The sequence below is a fragment of the Anolis sagrei genome, chromosome 2, assembly GCF_037176765.1.
Source record: "Anolis sagrei isolate rAnoSag1 chromosome 2, rAnoSag1.mat, whole genome shotgun sequence".
Classification (NCBI taxonomy): Eukaryota; Metazoa; Chordata; class Lepidosauria; order Squamata; family Dactyloidae; genus Anolis; species Anolis sagrei.
In genome coordinates this window covers 96,845,822-96,864,258 of record NC_090022.1, presented here as the reverse complement: position 1 = coordinate 96,864,258, position 18,437 = coordinate 96,845,822, and positions in this window count along the sequence as shown.

Genomic DNA, 18,437 nt, shown 5'->3' with positions numbered 1-18,437 from the left:
TGGAGCCTGGCGATTCTATCGACGCCTTGGTAACTCTCTATAATGGGGAGATGTCCAGGATGTTAGATACAATCGCTCCCGAACGCCCCATCTCGTTGCGTCGTGACAGGCCATCTCCCTGGTTCACCAGGGAGTTGGCTATGATGAAGCATACGAGAAGGGGGCTAGAGCGCAAATGGAGGAAATCTCGGGCCGTCTCTGATCGAGCACGGGCTAAAGCCTCTCTTAAGGCATATTCCGTGGCTATACGGGTGGCCAGGAAATCATTCACAACCACCCGTATAGCGTCTGCAGCTAACAGATCATCGGAGCTGTTTCGGGTCGTGGGGGAACTCCTCCACCCACCTGTGGTCGAGGAGGTCACTGATGACCCAGCAGCTCGGTGTCGCGATTTCGCACACCATTTTGCAGACAAAGTCGCTCAGATACGCCTCGAGCTCGACTCCAATTCCATCGCAGTGCCAGAAGAGGTGACGGAGGCACCTGCTTGTGCATCTTTGTGGGATTCTTTTAGGCTTGTTCTTCCTGAGACCGTAGAGGAGGTTCTTGGGGCTGTGAGGGTGACTACCTCACCTCTTGACCCATGCCCATCTTGGCTCATAAAATCAGCCAGGGAGGGGTTGGTTGATTGGTTTGTGCTGATTGTTAATACATCGTTGGAGCAAGGGATTTTTCCATCTAACCTGAAACAGACTGTGGTTCGTCCACTCCTCAAAAAAGCTTCCCTTGACTCCACGGTGCTGAATAATTACAGGCCAATCTCCAACCTCCCTTTTTTGGGTAAGGTGCTGGAGCGGGTGGTCGCCCCCCAGCTCCAGAGCTTTTTAGACGATATCAACTACCTAGATCAGTCACAGTCTGGTTTCAGGCCTGGTCATGGCACCGAGACAGCCTTGGTCGCCTTGGTGGATGACCTCCGCAGAGAGCTGGACAGGGGGAGTGTGACTCTGCTGGTTCTCTTGGACATCTCAGCGGCTTTTGATACCATCGACCATGGTATCCTTCTGGGTCGTCTCTCTAGGATGGGCCTTGGGGGCGCGGTTTTGTCGTGGCTCCAGTCCTTCCTGGAGGGATGTACCCAGATGGTGAAGCTGGGAGACGCCTGCTCTGACCCCTGGCCTTTGACCTGTGGGGTCCCGCAAGGCTCCATTCTGTCTCCCATGCTTTTCAACATCTACATGAAACCGCTGGGAGAGGTCATCCGGAGTTTTGGAGTTGGGTGCCATCTCTACGCAGATGACACTCAACTCTACTACTCTTTTCCACCTAATTCCAAGGAGGCTCCTCGGGTGCTGGATGAGTGCCTGGCCGCTGTGTCGATCTGGATGAGGAAGAACAAGCTGAAGATCAATCCTGACAAGACAGAGGTCCTCCTGGTCGATCGTAAACCGGATCGGGGTATAGGGTGGCAACCTGTGTTGGACGGGGTTACACTCCCTCTGAAGCCACAGGTCCGCAGTTTGGGCGTCCTCTTGGATTCTTCGCTCACACTTGAGGCTCAGGTGTCGGCGGTATCCGGGAGGGCCTTTGCACAATTGAGACTTGTGCGCCAGCTGCGACCGTACCTCGAGAAGGCTGATCTGGCCGGGGTGGTCCATGCCTTGGTCACCTCTAGAATGGACTACTGCAATGCGCTCTACGTGGGGCTGCCCTTGAAGACGGCTCGGAGACTCCAACTGGTCCAGCGGGCAGCAGCCAGGATGCTAACTGGGGCTCATTACAGAGAGAGGTCAACCCCTCTGTTTAAGGAGCTCCACTGGCTGCCATTTATTTTCCGAGCCCAATTCAAGGTGCAGGTGCTCACCTACAAAGCCCTGAACGGTTTGGGACCACCCTACCTGCGTGACCGCATCTCCATTTATGAACCCACACGCTTACTCCGATCATCTGGGGAGGCCCTGCTCGTGATCCCACCCTCGTCGCAAGCGCGCTTGGTGGGGACACGGGACAGGACCTTCTCTGTAGCGGCCCCCCGACTTTGGAATGCCCTTCCAAAAGATCTCCGAAGGCCCCTACCTTAGCAGTTTTCAGAAGGAACCTAAAAACCTGGCTGTTCCGACATGCCTTCTCAGATTAGGAATCCCCATCCCAAGTCCTAGAAGCACTTTAGTATAACCGATGTTACTGCACACAATACCTCTAATCCTATGTTCCTCCTGCCATTTCAGCACTTTAACTCCTGTACCCCATTGCGCCGGCCGAACCAGTTTTCAACAGTGTCTTGATGTAGTTATTGTTGTTATTTGCTTAATTATTTTATTTGCTTTGCTTATTATTGTATTATGTTTTATTGTATTGTGTTTTGAGGCTTCGGCCTGTGTAAGCCTCATCGAGTCCTGCGGGAGATGCTAGCGGGGTACAAATAAAGTTTAATAATAATAATAATAATAATAAATTTCTACTCTGTAGTGCTTCTGGCAACAATTTATATCATATTGTCACTCAGTTAATGGCTTTGTGGCAGCCCTCCCCAAAACAGCACAGATGATTATTTGATTCTTAGTTTCAATCCTCATTAAAATATTGCTCTCAAAATTGGGTGTTTTTAATCACAAAAATGGTCATTACATAAGTTTTAATCAGGTTCTAATATGCCCAGCACATTGCAAAGTGGGACTGGCATGCTGGTAAGGAGTCATACAGTGGGAAATACATTTCAAGCTTGGGCTTGGATTATATCCTAATACATCTTGATGACAACAACTGTTTTCCCAAAATAGTTTTTGGACACTGCATGTTAGAAAGAAGAGGAATAGGAACCTGGTATTTTCTTGTTTTGCGGTTATGCAAAGTTTCTGATTGCACTTTAACATATATAAAGACAAATAGATAGATGGTTAGTATATTAATGATAACATTGATCTCGGGAATATTACTTCTATATGTACATAACATCTTCAAGAAAGAATGCTGTGCTGACAGGATGGCAGAATTGAAGGCGTATGCTTTGAGCAAAGCTGATCAACTGTAACATGACACGTTCTGGCACACAGAGCCTAATGAAAGATCGTGTCCAATTTCTCAGCTCAGGCAAAATGCCACCCAGCCAGATGGGTGAGGGTGTAGCAATGTCAATGCGATGAGCATCAGCTGGGGGCTGTGAAAGGACCAGGTTGGGGAATGAATAATCAGTTCAGGATATCCAAATAGCTTTCCAAATATAAGCTGATCTCTCTGGGAGTTGAGAGAAGTAGGATGGCTCCCTAATGCAAAATCCATCTTTTTAGCAAAACTTCCTTTATCACTGGGATTTATTGTTAGCCAGAGTAGGAAATATAGGTTAGTACTGGGATGAATCAATAGCTGAACCTCTTTAGAGAATGTGAAACACACTTTCAATGTCTTGCCATAATTTTCTCATTGTGAGACCAGGATGCTAGATTGGGTGCGTCTTTAATCGGATCCAGCAAGGCTCTTTGTATGCCCATATAAACTGCTTTGAGGTTTCTAAAAGGAACATGGGATATAATACTACTGTCATTGCTGCTGTTATTGCTAGCATCACTACTTCATCAACACTGATAGTATGATGATTATGCCTGTGTAAATGAGAAGCCCCTTCCTGCCCCCAGGACTCATGCCTGGGTTGGTGGGGTGGAATGGAGGGGGTTTATTAGGGTGGGTAGGGGGTGGTCTCAGCTTGACAAAATGGCTTAGGAAGGTGAATGAGTTGTTTTATTTGAACATTCTTGAAAGAAAAAAGCCTAAGAACGGGAGAGAAGAAAGGGAAATAAATGTAAAGCAGTCCAGCTAAATCTTCAGCTGGACATGCGACACATGTGACAGGCTATGTCACATACTATTATACAGAGTCATTTTCATCCTCACATTCAAGTACATGTTCTCACTTAATTTTCATCTGTAGTGCTAGACCTGTGTGTATTTTGCAAATATAAATTCATATTTGTTACTGTAGTAACAGGCATGTAGCCGGGGGGGGGGGGGGCTTGGGGGGCTTCAGCCCCCCCCCCCCTGAAATTCTCATGGTGGTCCGCAAGAAGGCCTTACTGGTACATTATTTAAACTGTTATGTTTATTCATATCATGACCTGATCACCATGCTCAATATATCCCATATGAATGGGGGTATTGGGGTAACAATACAAAAGGTTTGCTAGGGTAGACCCTCTTTTACTCAGACTCAGCCCCCCCGAACCAAACTCAGCCCCCCCCCACCCGAAACAAAATCCTGGCTACGGACCTGTGTAGTAAGTTAAACTTCATTCAGAAGGAGAGCACCTGTTTTGCATGTAGACAGTTCCAGAATCAATTCTTGGTATGTATTTGTGATGTTTTCTAGAAACCAGAGGAAAAAAGATCATGGAATGTTACTTTCAAGAAGAATGAGTACACTGAGGTTTTGAATCTGTTCATAACTAAGCAATAGTATTTATTTATTTATTTCTGGCATATGTACCCTGTCTCTTCTCTACCCAAGAAGAGGGACTCAGGACGGCTTACATTAGTAACGGTGCAAGACCGCTACATCACAATTACAATAATATAACACAATCAAATACAAAACAGTCATTAAAACCAATACATATAGCATTAATTAAAACAGTAAAACAAAGTCACAATGTCATCTGCCGCAACGTCATTCCAGTCAGTGTCCATTATGGTGCAAATTATGTCTGCTGCCCAAAGGCCTGGTCCCAAAACCACAATTTTAAATTTTTCTGAAGGCCAAAGGGGATGGAGTCAATCTTATTTCATTTGGGAGTGCATTCTTGTTTTATTGTATTTTAAAGTTAATTGTATTGTTTTAATCTACTGCTGTAAACCGCTCTGAGCCAAATTGGGAGTAGCGGTATACAAGCCAAATAAATAAATAAATAAATAAAATAGGCGGGGGGCCACAGCAGAGAAGGCCTTTGCAAAACGCATTTGCAATGTTGATGGAAGCAAGAGCAAGGCCTCCCCGGATGATCTTAGGTTGCGAAATGGGATATAAAGGCAGATGCGTTCAGACAAGTAAGCTGGGCCAGAACCGTATAGAGCTTTATAGGTCAAAACTAGCACTTTGAATTGGGCTCGAAGGTGGACTGACAGCCAGTGGAGCTGACATAGCAGGGGGGTGGTCTCCCTGTATGTTGCTCCAGTTAGTAATCTGGCTGCCTCCTGTTGGACTAGCTGGAGTTTCTGAGCCGTCTTCAAAGGCAGCCCCACGTAGAGTGCGTATAGTAGAGAACTAAGGCTATTATCCAACCACTATGATTGTCTTTACCATGTCATTATATTTTTCAAAGTCACTTTCTAAGTTCTTTTGGAAAACCATATCCAATACCCTATGTGCTGATTTATTACTTTATAAACATACTTTGTTTCACAGTACTATGTGTGCAGTCAGATTTGGCCTTTCTACCTATTGTGTCTTTTGTTAATTCCTCTGGATTGTCTCTCCAGTAGTTACTAGTAAACAGCATTTCTGAGTGGGTGATTCGTTTTGCAAGACTTTGGTATAGATTTATTATTTTGTTTAATATGAAAATTGTGCCTAAACGGAACCACAGCTACTTTGATGCAGAAGTGAAATGGACAGAACTTTCCCACCCACATTTGTATCCAGAAGCTGAAAAGCTTTTGTTATGAGGCCTCAGTGATAGACCAGGAGCACCCGGTGGCGCAGTGGGTTAAACCCCTGAGCCAGCAGGACTGAAGACCAACAGGTCACAGATTTGAATCCGGGGAGAGGTGGATGAGCTCCCTCTGTCAGTTCCAGCTCCTCATGTGGGGACACAAGAGAAGCCTCCCACAAGGATGATAAAAACATCAAATCATCCAGGCGTCCCCTGGGCAACTTCCTTGCAGACGGCCAATTCTCACACCAGAAGTGACTTGCAGTTTCTCAAGTTGCTCCTGACATGACAAAAAAAAAGAGTGATAGACCACATACCCTACAGCAACATTTAAAAAAATGTTACCAGCAGTACCAGAAGACAGGAAAGCAAACTTATCACACACATGAAAAGAAATATCAAAGGAAGACTCAAGGAGCATTGTGTAAAATATTTCACTACTAGAATGCTTGCCACCCCCGGCAAAGGCAATCAAATCTAATGATCATATTAGCAGACCAAGAGATTACATATCAAAAGAACCCCTAGCGCAAATCAGACCCAGATACTGCAGAGCCCAAAAGAATAGCAGTCCACAAAACACATCTACTTCTCTCCAGCAGAAATAGGAGGAAAGGGTCATAAACAGCACAGGCAAAATTTTCACCAGACGACTGCAAATGAGCACCCAACAGAGCTGTTAAAAGTTACTTTCTGAAAAAGAAATATGACTCTTCAGCTTTTATGGGCCTTGTTCCGAATGCTCTTACTCTACCCCTATAAATCCAGGTTTCACATAGATTAAAAGAAAAGCCATCTTGCCCCCTGCTGAATAAAACACTCCATGATGTGATTTCACTGCAGGGTGTACACTAAATCAGTCTCCTCTCACTTGAATATATCGTTAAAAACTCACTTACCTGGACCTCTCCAATCAGGATTCTTTGAGGTAGACATGCCTTATAGCGTGAGAAGGCAGACAGTTGGATTTTAACCCACTCTAGTTAGACCTCATCCAGAGTACTATCTCCAGTCATGGACACCACACTTTAGGACAGTAGACAAATGGGAATGACTTCAAAGGAAAGGGCAGAGTAGTCAGGGTTATGGAAAACAGATCCTTTATGGAAAGATGAATGGAAGTGGAGAAGAGATTTTTTTTAGATAATTATTTTGATGTTCTAAACATCACCATGACAAATGTAAGCAGATTTTATGCTTGCAGGATTTATTTTGCTTTTTGCTGAAAACCCTTTGACTCAGTTACTAGAAGTGGATTCAAAATTATAGTTCAGGAGCTAATTATCGACTGAACCTCATGTGCTTTACTTTGGAATAACCTGCACATCATAAAGCTCAACTTGACTCTAGTTACCATAGATCTGGAATTCTGTCTAATTTAAACCTTAAAATTCCTTTTGCTTAACATTTGATGATAAACTGCAAATGACATAGAGATCAGATTCAGATCTACCTTCTACCCACTTATAATACTGTAGCAAAGACATCTTCTCTGATTACAGACTGAATAATTTGTCAACCAAACCATTTACCTAGAGGAATGACTAGCTGTCCATTGCAGGAGGTTATCAAACAACAACTATCAGGTAAAAATGCTGGGCTCTCATTTTTGTACATTGATCAAGGAAATGGACTACTAACTAGAAGGCAAATCCTTATCTTACCTTGCACTGATAGAAACATAGTTTCCAAGTAGATTGAAGTGATGGGCCCCCTATATTCTGTGCTGGTCAGGTCTCACCTGGAGTCCTGTATTCATTTCTGGGTACATCATTTAAGAAGAATGCAAGCAAGGAGGTGCAAGTTCATAGAAGGGCAACAAGGGTAAGAGATATGGAGAATAAAACATATGAAGAAAGGTTGAGGGAGCTGCGTATGTTCAATTTGATGAAGACAAGATTGAGAGGTGACATAATTATACTCTTTAAATATCTCAAGGTTGCCAGAAAGAGGAGATGCAGAAATGTTCTTTGTACACCCCAAACGTAGGGCTAGGTCTAATCGTTTCAAGTTACAGGAATACAGATTTCTTTTAAATATATATATATGTTTTATTAACAGAGTGTGGGGAGTGGGGAGGGATAAAAGAAGGCATGTACAATAGGGATGATTTTAACATTCTTTGTTATTGTCTACTTCAGTAATTATCTACAACAAAAAAGTTTCTATTGTTAAAAAAACTTATCTAAACTAAAATAGAAAAGTGGGTGTAGACTGAATTAAAACAAAGAAGATAGAAAAATTAAGAAAAGAAAAGCCCTGTCTAATATTTCCTCCCTACTCTCTCACTGCTGTCTTCTTCATAATAAAAAATCTATCATTCTTATCCTATAACTACTTCTCAATAGTAGATTACATTTTCAGGATCCCTTGAATGAAATTGAAGATCTTGTTATTCTTGTCATTAACCCCCCCCCCCTTTTTTTCCTTGTTGTTCCTACATCTCCATAGTACTGATTTAATCTTACTAATATAAAAAAACAGTGTTTTCATTTTATTTTCTTCTTTTAATAAATCAATAAAAGACTATCAATCTTCTTTAAATTTGAGGGGGGTCTGATGATTGTGTAAACATAGGCAATTTGTCCATCTCTACCAAATCCATAATTTTTCTAATCCATAAGTCTTAAATTGGAATTTATTTATTTATTTACTTCATTTCTATCCTGCTCTTCTCGCCCCTCAGGGGACTCAGAGCGGCATTCAACATACATCTAGGCAAAAATTCAATGCCTCATTATACAAACCATAAAAAACATAACATAAAATCGCTAGAAACAATAAGCATATAAATACAATTTAAAACCATTAAACATATTAAACCATAATAACCCCATACACAAATAACACATTGTATAAATCCTTTAAGCATCCTACTAGGGCCTCCCCCTCCCCCTGTCATGATCCTAAGGCAGTGCCTCCCAACCTGTGGGTCCCCAGATGCACCGGCCCTCAACTCCCAAAAGTCCTAATAGCTGATAAATTGGCAGGGATTTCTGGGCGCTGCAGGCCAAAACACCCGGGGACCCACAGGCTGAGAACCACTATCCCAAGGTCTTCTTTGGCTGTCTTGGATGGTGCTGTATGCCTGGTCCTCTGCTGGCATCCTCCTTTTATGCCTCAGGAGGCACCAGGTGTTTCTGCTGGGTCTTGCTTCACCCAGGCAGTCAGGGCCTGAGTATGTAAGGAGCAGTCACAGGGGTTGAGGTCAAAGGCAGCCTGCAGTGGACAAACACGCTCCCTGCTGCTGATGTTCTTTGGCTCTCTCGGATGGTTCTGTGTCTTCTTTTTTCCAACAGTAAGCATATAAAATCCTTGTGGTTACCAAGTAAGATACAGAAAGATAGATTTCTATTTCTATGTATATTGTTTTTAAAGGGAAAATAGATTTTAAACAGTTATTTATTGATGTTTATATTATTATTTTATTTTCATTGCATGAAGTGATAATTGTTTATTGCTGTCTATGGCCTATTGTTATATTTTTTGTATCTGTTTATTGTTGTAAGCCACCCCAATCCCTTTGCAGAGAGGGGGCAGGGTATAAATAAAGATGATGATGATGATGATGATGATGATGATGATGATGATTAGAAACACAAAAAGATTATTACACAGTAAACAAAGTCACTCTGCTGGCTGTTGTATTGGATCACACGTCAGACACTTCCCAAGTGTCTAGGACTGTGTGATGTATCAGCAAATAATGTGTGCAGATCCCAGTAGGGTGGCCTTTTGCAACTGACAGATGGTGTTTAAGTGCAGGCCAAGGTCTTTAGGCATTGCACCCAGTGTGCCGATCACCACTGGGACCACCTTTACTGGCTTGTGCCAGTCTTTGCAGTTCGATCTTTAAATCCTCGTATCGTGTCAGCTTTTCCAGTTGTTTCTCTTCAATCCTGCTGTCACCTGGGATTACAACATTGATGATCCATACTTGGTTTTTTAACATGATCGTGTGGTCAGGAGTATTGTGCTCCAAAACTCTGTCAGTCTGAATTGCAGGTCCCAGAATAGTTTGACATGTTTATTTTCGGTAAATTTTTCAGTCTTGTGATCCCACCAGTTCTTTGTTGTAGGCAGATGATATTTGTGGCACAAGTTCCAATGAATCATCTGAGCAACAGTATTATGCCTCTGCCTGTACTCTGTCTGCACAATCTTCTTGAAGCACCTGAGGATGTGATCTATTGTTTCATCTGCTTCCTTGCAGAATCTGCACTTGGGATCTGGTGTTGACTTTTCAATTTTGGCTTTGATGGCATTCGTTATAATGGCTTGTTCTTGGGCTGCCCTCGGTCTCCTTTTTCAGAATTCCATTTGTGATCCACATCCATGTTTTTTCTTTGTCAATTTTGCTCTCGTTGTTGTTGTTGTTGTTATTACTATTTCAAGTGAACATGATGGTAATGAGAGCAGTTGGTCAATGGCACTAATTTGCTAGCGCTGTGGTGGGATCCCCTTCATAAGAAATCTGGTCAGCTGCCTGTTAGGGATGCCGTAACTGGATATTCTACATTCAGCAGAGGTTGGATCCAATAGCTCATAGGGCATCTTCCAACTGTGATTCTATGACACCTTGATTTTACAAAGCTCTCTCCAGTTTTGAAGAGTCATGATATCAGAAACCATAAACGCACAGTAGATGTCTGTTTTTTCCATCTGATCTAGATTTGTGGAAGTCTATTAAAACTAAAATCATGTGTGTTTTAAACATTTTTAGACTGAGGCCCCTTCTACACTGCCATTTAGTCTTTATGTCTAGGACTTTCTGGGGGGCTGGATATAGGAAATGGGCAAGTTCAACAGCACCAGCTGCCACTCAGAATCTCAATCCAACTATTAAAAGTACCGAGAACCTGCCCAAGATGGGGGAGAACACATTCCCTTTACCTCTCAGGGATATAAGTTCCCCTGATCCCCCCTCTAGAATCCTGGCTTCTGCCGCTATTAGATCTCCATTAGATTCTAATCGACAACCGGGAGACCTGGTCTTTAAGCCTGCCCCAGCCTGTTCAGGAAATCCTACTCAAGAACTTCCTTTGTTCGACCATGTTCTGTCCCTTTTTCAGTTAGCGGGAGGGACACTGGACACATAGCAGGCTGTAATGTGGAATGTAAATCTAGGTGGGGGAATCCAGTCATCATTAGTAAAGGGTCAAATAGCAGTGGTCCTAGGTCAAGCGCCAGAGCGAGGCTGAGTCGTTTGGAAACTCGCTCCCCTGCCAACCTGCGTTCCATCCCCAGGCACACGGCTGAGAAGGTGCTATCTTTGTCCTCCTCCCTGTCCCTGCTACTAATCAATGCTAGCTCTGTTGTTAACAAAACTGCTACCCTCTACGACTTCATTCTCGACCAAACAGCAGACCTGGTTTTCATTACAATTTCATTGCAATTCTCTCTCCTCTTCTCTTCAACATCTACTTTAGACCCCTTGCTAGTTTGACTCGGAGATTCGGCCTGGACTGCTACCAATATCCGGATGATACCCAACTCCTTCTGCATCTGGAGCCTGGAGCAATGTCAATTCCAGACAATTTCATCCTATGTCTGGAAGCTCTGTCGAACTGGCTATGTGCTAGCAGACTGAAGGTGAACCCAGCGAAGACTGAGATTCTCTGGCATGGCCGCCCGGCAGGTCTGACTCATCCGTTATCCTCCTTTGATGGTGCTGCTCTAGCTCCATCAACCACTGTTAAGAGCTTAGGTGTCATCCTGGATTCGCAGCTGACAATGGAAGCTCAGGTCGCTGCTGCCAGCAAACAGGCCTTTTTCCATCTATGACCAGCGAGGCAACTGGCACCCTACCTATCTGACGAGGCTCTGGCAACTTTCATCCATGCCACGGTCATGTCTAGGCTGGACTATTGCAACACCCTGTATGTTGGCCTTCCGATGTCTACGACCCAAAAGCTCCGTATTGTTCAGAATGCGGCAGCCAAGTTACTCACAAGAATGCCAATGAAATGCCATATAACACCAGTGCTGCAACATTTACATTGGCTTCCAACTGAGTACCGTGACCTGTATAAGATGTTAGTTTAAAATTCTTTACGGCCAGGGTCCATCATACCTTAGGGACCGCCTCTCCTTCTCCCATCATCGGAGGTCGCAACGACCAGCCCAATGTGACTTACTCTATATACCGGGTCCTAGAGAAATGCACTTGGAAAGTACCAGACGCAGGGCTTTTTCTATTTCTGCCCCTGCCTTATGGAATTCCTTGTCACCCTATATGAGAGCCATGCGTGACTTAGGACCTTTTACTGTAGCACTTAAGACCTGGCTTTTTACTAGAGCATTCGATCTCTGTTAATTTTTAATTTCTGTATGTATGTATTTTATCTTTTACAATTTAGCTGTAAATCTCCTAGAGCATTCTCGGATGGAGGGCAATGAATAAGTAATTAAATATGATGATGATGATTTAAAATCCAGATTATCTGCTTTGAACTGGATTATATGGTAGTGTAGAAGTGGTCTGTAATGGCCAGAAGGAGCAACAGTAATCAAGAAGTCAGTCAGGAGGTAGATTGCCCATCCAGATTTATTTGTTAGATAAAAAAATCGAACTTTAAGCTACAGCCAAGCATTGTTTAGTGGTTTGTGTGTTGGACTAACAACCTCATTACACACACTCCACCCACTGCCAGTGCTGCAAGGACATTGCCCAGGGGATGCCCCGATGTTTTGATGTGTTACCATCCTTGTGGGAGGCTTCTCTCATATCCCCACATGAAGAGCTGGAACTGAAAGAGGAAGCTCATCTGCGCTCTCCCCAGATTCGAACCTGCAACCTGTCAGTCTTCCGTCCTGCCAGCACAGGGGTTTAACCCACTGCGCCACTGGGGGCTCCTTAACAATTTAGTCATTCTACTTGAGTTTAGACAAACTAGTGGTATTCAGTATAAGTGAGCTTAGAAGATGATGAAATTAAAGCTAACATTATAGTACTCTGTAGATGTCACCTTTACTTCTTGAAATTCTTTGTGTATAATCAAATTCCATGCATCCCAAGATATAACACATTACACTATACATCTCTGGGTATCAGAAGCTGGGTCCAGAGAGCTATTTCCCAGAAAAATCAGAATTTTCATTGTGTGATACAGAATGCTGTACTTAAAGTCTGATTCATCAATGCTCTTGACTATGGAATAGTTTTACAATTTTGTTAGAAAAACTTATTTACTCTTAAAATATATAGCATCCTGACTGGCATATGTATATTCTATTTTCATTTTCAGTAAGATAAAATAGATTTTGATTTTGGGGTAAAATCTTTACTGTGCATTATTGGTATCAGGTCAAAAATACTTTCAATTTATTCACCTATCACCAAGGATTTACTCAGTCCCTCTCCCTGGAATAATAGTGGTCCTTAATAGTACATTGACCAAAACTTAAGTTCAGGAGCGAGAATCATATGATCCTTCAGATACTATTGTACTCCAACTTCCAGCATATTCACCACTGATGCTGGCAGATGCAGTCCAACCATATTAGGGTAGGGGGTAAGAGTGGGCATACAATTCTTCAGTTGATTAATTTATTGCCTATTGAGCTTATTAAAGCTTTCAATTCCATGAAACCAACTTAGCCTTCTTTTCATTTTAAGCATGTTTGTTGCAGATTAAGCAGAAACCAAATTGATCCTTTTTTCAGCTGTAATCAACATACCGACAAGTTCTCAGGAGCAGCCCGTTAGCTTATGATCTCTGTGGGATACCAATCTATTTCTGCACAAGCTAAGCAAAGTTTCCATTTGTGCAGAGAAATGTATCATTGTTTCAATGCCTTCGGTTTTCTTGCAAACATTTACATTTAAGCTGAGATTCCATATGGCGTGCAATTGTTTCTTGTTAATTGTCAACAACAACAGATATTTTTGCTTTCAAATGCTGCTAGATTTTGATGTCATTCTTGGAAAACATGTTTCCAACATTTCACGACAGCAACAATATAAAAAGATAAAAGGTAGCATCTTAATTATTCATTCTTGCTTGCTCTGTAGAAACAATCCAACTGCTAAAACATGTCCAGTCAGAAGTAAATAGAATTGAATTCAGTGGAATATATTTCCATGTAAGTGTTAGAAACCATGTGAACCAATCAGATCTCCACATTTGCAGGTTTAACTGTGGAAGATTTTATTAATATGGTCTCTCTATGTCACTCTATGTTTAGGTTCCACTGAATAACAACAACAATAACAAGAAGAGGAAGAAGAAGAAGAAGAAGAAGAAGAACTTTATTACCTTCCTCTCCTTGCAGTTTGAGGTGGGATACCTCAACATTAAAATAAAAAGATAAAACACTATTAAAATACAAAATGCCCAAAGTTAAAATGCAGGTTAACATTCATGTTGGTGAAAGCATCATGCTGAAGAACCTAGTTATGCCTATAAAGGAAATTGTTTTTTTATTTGCAATTTTTCTACTTTTCTGTGGGTCTTGCATGCCTAATTCCCGCAAATGTGGAGGGCCAACTGTACTTAGTAAGTGCAAAGGTAACCTGGAAAAGTGAGATTGAAGAATGTACTATTTTAAGCCTGTTCCCTTCATAGCCACTCAGAACATCCTGGAAGTGTAGTTCAAGATAATGGACTAATGGTCTATAGCTGATAATTCCAAACACTTCAGCAAGCAACTAATCCCAGGAGTCCTTGAGATGGAGTCATTACAATTATAGTACTACGATTTTTTTAACACCGGTGTGCCTTAACCGACTGATCTGCTATGTGATATACTCCACATTACCATCCAAAATTAGTAACAGCACAAAGTGTGGCCAGAAATGTGGTTCATTTTATCCACACACCTTTAAGATATGTCAGTTTGTTCTAAGGGAAAACATCAGGTCTTATCATAGAATCATAGAATCAAAGAGTTGGAAGAGACCTCATGGGCTATCCAGTCCAACCCCCTGCCAAGAAGAAGGAATATTGCATTCAAATCACCTCTGACAGATGGCCATCCAGCCTCTGTTTAAAAGCTTCCAAAGAAGGAGCCTCCACCACACTCCAGGGCAGAGAGTCCACTGCTGAACGGCTCTCACAGTCAGGAAGTTCTTCCTCATGTTCAGTTGGAATCTCCTTTCTTGTAGTTTGAAGCCATTGTTCCGCGTCCTAGTCTCCAGGGAAGCAGAAAACAAGCTTGCTCCCTCCTCCCTGTGGCTTCCTCTCACATGTTTATCCATGGCTGTCATATCTCCTCTCAGCCTTCTCTTCTTCCGGCTAAACATGCCCAGCTCCTTAAGCTGCTCCTCATAGGGTTTGTTCTCCAGACCCTTGATCATTTTAGTTGCCCTCCTCTGGACACATTCCAGCTTGTCAATATCTCTCTTGAATTGTGGTGCCCAGAATTGGACGCAATATTCCAGGTGTGGTCTAACCAAAGCAGAATAGAGCTTCCCTAGATCTAGGCACTATGCTCCTATTGATGCAGGCCAAAATCCCATTGGCTTTTTTTTTGCCACCACATCACATTGTATTGTGGTTTGTATTGCTTTTATTGTTTGTATTGCTTTTATTGTTTTGTATTGCTTTTATTGTTTTAATTGTTTTAATTCTTTTAATCGCTTTTATGGATTTTTTTGGATGTTTTGCCGATAATAATGATTGCTTATGTTAATTGTTATCATTGCTATAATTGCTATTGTTATTGATGTTATGTTTTTGTTGTCATGTAATGCGGGGATCGAATTGTGCCTTGTTGTGTAAGCCGCCCTGAGTCCCCCTCGGGGTGAGAAGGGCGGGGTATAAGCGACCGTAATAAATAAATAAATAAATTGTTAGCTCATGTTTACTTTGTTGTCCACAAAGACTCCAAGATCTTTTTCACATGTACGCTCTCAAGCCAGGCGTCCCCCATTCTGTATCTTTGCGTTTCGTTTTTTCTGCCAAAGTGGAGTATCTTGCATTTGTAACTGTTGAACTTCATTTTGTTAGTTTTGGCCCATCTCTCTAATCTGTCAAGATCGTTTTTAATCCTGCTCCTGTCCTCTGGAGTATTGGCTATCCCTCCCAATTTGGTATCATCTGCAAACTTGATGATCATGCCTTCTAGCCCTTCATCTAAGTCATTAATAAAGATGTTGAACAGGCCCAGAACTTATAAGTTGTGTGTGTGTGTGTCTTAAAAACTACAGTTCAATGGCAATTGCACACATTCTTTGCACACAGGGAACTGCCATAGTAATTATCACTTTGCTTGCAGAATGACTGCCTACCACAAAGGATGATACTGAGAGGAATGAACAAATAGATTGGCTGTTATGAGTTCTTGAATGCCACAAAAATCATCAGAAAGTGTTTTCTGAATGGAGGGCTCTGAACCTATGTCCAGTAGATTTGATCTCTGAACTCTCTTTTTAATGTATAAGTCACCACTTAGTGCCAGACAATGTAGATGGATGCTCCCATGAAGAGATGCCTATTAGCCGTGTGCAATTTAGGTCTCGTAAGTGAAATCAAATTTGGTAAATTCATACTTATGAGGCGATATCCAACATGTGGGTATAGTTTATGCCAAAAACTTAAGAATTGAAACATACCCAATACTTTTTCATTTGCATTTTGTAAACCTCAGAAGCGTTCCATAGTTAGTTTCATTTTCAGCACAAGAAAGCAAAGCAAAGCCAAAAAGGCTGCCTTTCATCTTTAAATTAATGGCCTCTTGCCATTAAGAGAGGAAAGCAGCAGGGAGAAAGCAAAGTTTGCTACAATAGTAGAACTCATTTACCACTCTTAGACCATGAAGTTTTGAAAAGTTTTACTTACCCATGGAATTTGGGGGAATTTTCAAAGTTTTTATAAATAACATAACAATAACACTATAGTAGCAAGTTCACTCCAATAGCTGTAAAAATGAGGGAGGAAAGAGCCCCTTAAGTCTCTCCAATTATAGTCATTATGTGCAATTGTGGCTGGACTGTGGTGCAGCTGGCTGAGTGTCAGCTGCATTAAGATCACTCATGAGTTCAAAGCCAGCCCAGGTTGGAGTGGGTTTCCAACCATTGTGTAGCCTGTTGTCGACCTTTGCAACCCGAAAGACAGTTGCATCTGTCAAGTAGGAAAATTAGGTACCACCTTAAAGTGTGGGGAGGCTAAATTAACTAATTTATGAGGCCATAAAAAAGACTCCAGCAAAGCACTCCAGCAAAAAAGCATGCGGGGAATACGGAAGTACTTAATCAGTGTCGCAGATGGACAATGAAAGTGACAGCTCCCCTGGCGGCCAGAAAGTCAAATAGCCTCTGTGTATGTCTGTATATGTTGTATGTTAAAAATTGGCATTGAATGTTTGCCATATATGTGTACACTGTAATCTGCCCTGAGTCCCCTGCAGGGTGAGAAGGGCGGAATATAAATGCTGAAAATAAATATAACAAAAAAGTAACAAAATTTCATTACTCTCATTATAGTATTATTATTTTCACTAACCATACTTTAGAAACACTTAATAAATGAAACACCATTGCCCCCTAATTTTGTAATGATTTTTGAAACATTTTTTATCAGTCACACATGCCTAATGCCTTTATTAACAATTGCGGGGTGGGGGGTGGGGGTTCTATATTTATTTTACTATTGCTATTGCCTTAATTTATTCAAGTTTCTTTTCTACATGTTATGTTAGATATATTATATACAGAATAGCTTTGTTAATAAAGATATGTATATTAAAAATATTAGGGCAGTCAAATTTCTAAAATCATATTCTAGCTAGTTTGTGACACATTGCACCAAGGCATAAGTAAACAAAACTGGCACAGACATCACTTTGGGTACAGAGACTGCTCTACAAGCTCTTAATAGCAAAGAGCCTATCAAAGCACCAGGTGACTTTTGCAGTAACAGTTTTGCCTCATCGAGGTTTGAAATTGATTTTCTCCTTCCTGGCATGTGACAAATCATGACTTTGCCCTTTGATAGGTCTCCTATGAGCATGCAAATAACTGTAGACCACATGCTGAGAGACAAGGATTTTAAAAAATAAAATAAAATAAAGGTCATTTAAAAATAAGTGGGAATAGAAATAAAATCTTGCAAATAGATGTTTTAAAAAGATACATTTTATTCTGAAGTTTTAGTAAGCAAACAACAACAAATGTTAGGGAACAGCTATGGAAAAGCTAAGAATCTCTGTTTGAACCATTCCCCAGACTTAGGTGACCTGGGGACCCAGGGCAACTCCTCTCCCACCCCACCATGAGAGGGAAGTCTACCTTATGCTAGGAATCCACATAGATCCTTCTGTGTCTTGTGAATCAGAGGGCTTAGCTGGGAAATAGGAGGTGTGCTGCTGCTGGCAAGGAAGCACAGGTAGGCCTGTTTGATCAAGAAAAAATTTGTTTCTAAAATCGATTCGTAATTGGGGTGTTTTTTTGTTTCGATATTTAAAATATTTACAAAACTTTCCAAAAAAATGTTTTGTTATTTACGAAATTTCGTAAATATTTACAAAACATTTTTTAAACTCCATTTGCCTAGTATTTTAAATATCGAAATTTTTTCTTGATCAAACAGGCCTACCAACAGACCTCTGAGGATGCCTGCCATAGATGTGGGCAAAATGTCAGGAGAGAATGCTTCTGGATTGGTCATACATACAGCCCTGAAAAGTAAACTCACACAACCGGCCTCCCGCGCCATCCAATCGGCTCCGCCGGCTCCTGCGCCCTCCTCCTCCTCCTCCTCGGGTGAGCGCGCGCGCGCCATCCAATCGGCTCCGGCTTCTGCGCCCTCCTCCTCCTCCCAGCTGTGTTGCAGGAAGTGCTAGGAGGAGGAGGAGGAGGAGGAGGGCGCAGGAGCCCGAGCCGATTGGATGGCGCGCGCGCACTCCGCTCACCTTTAC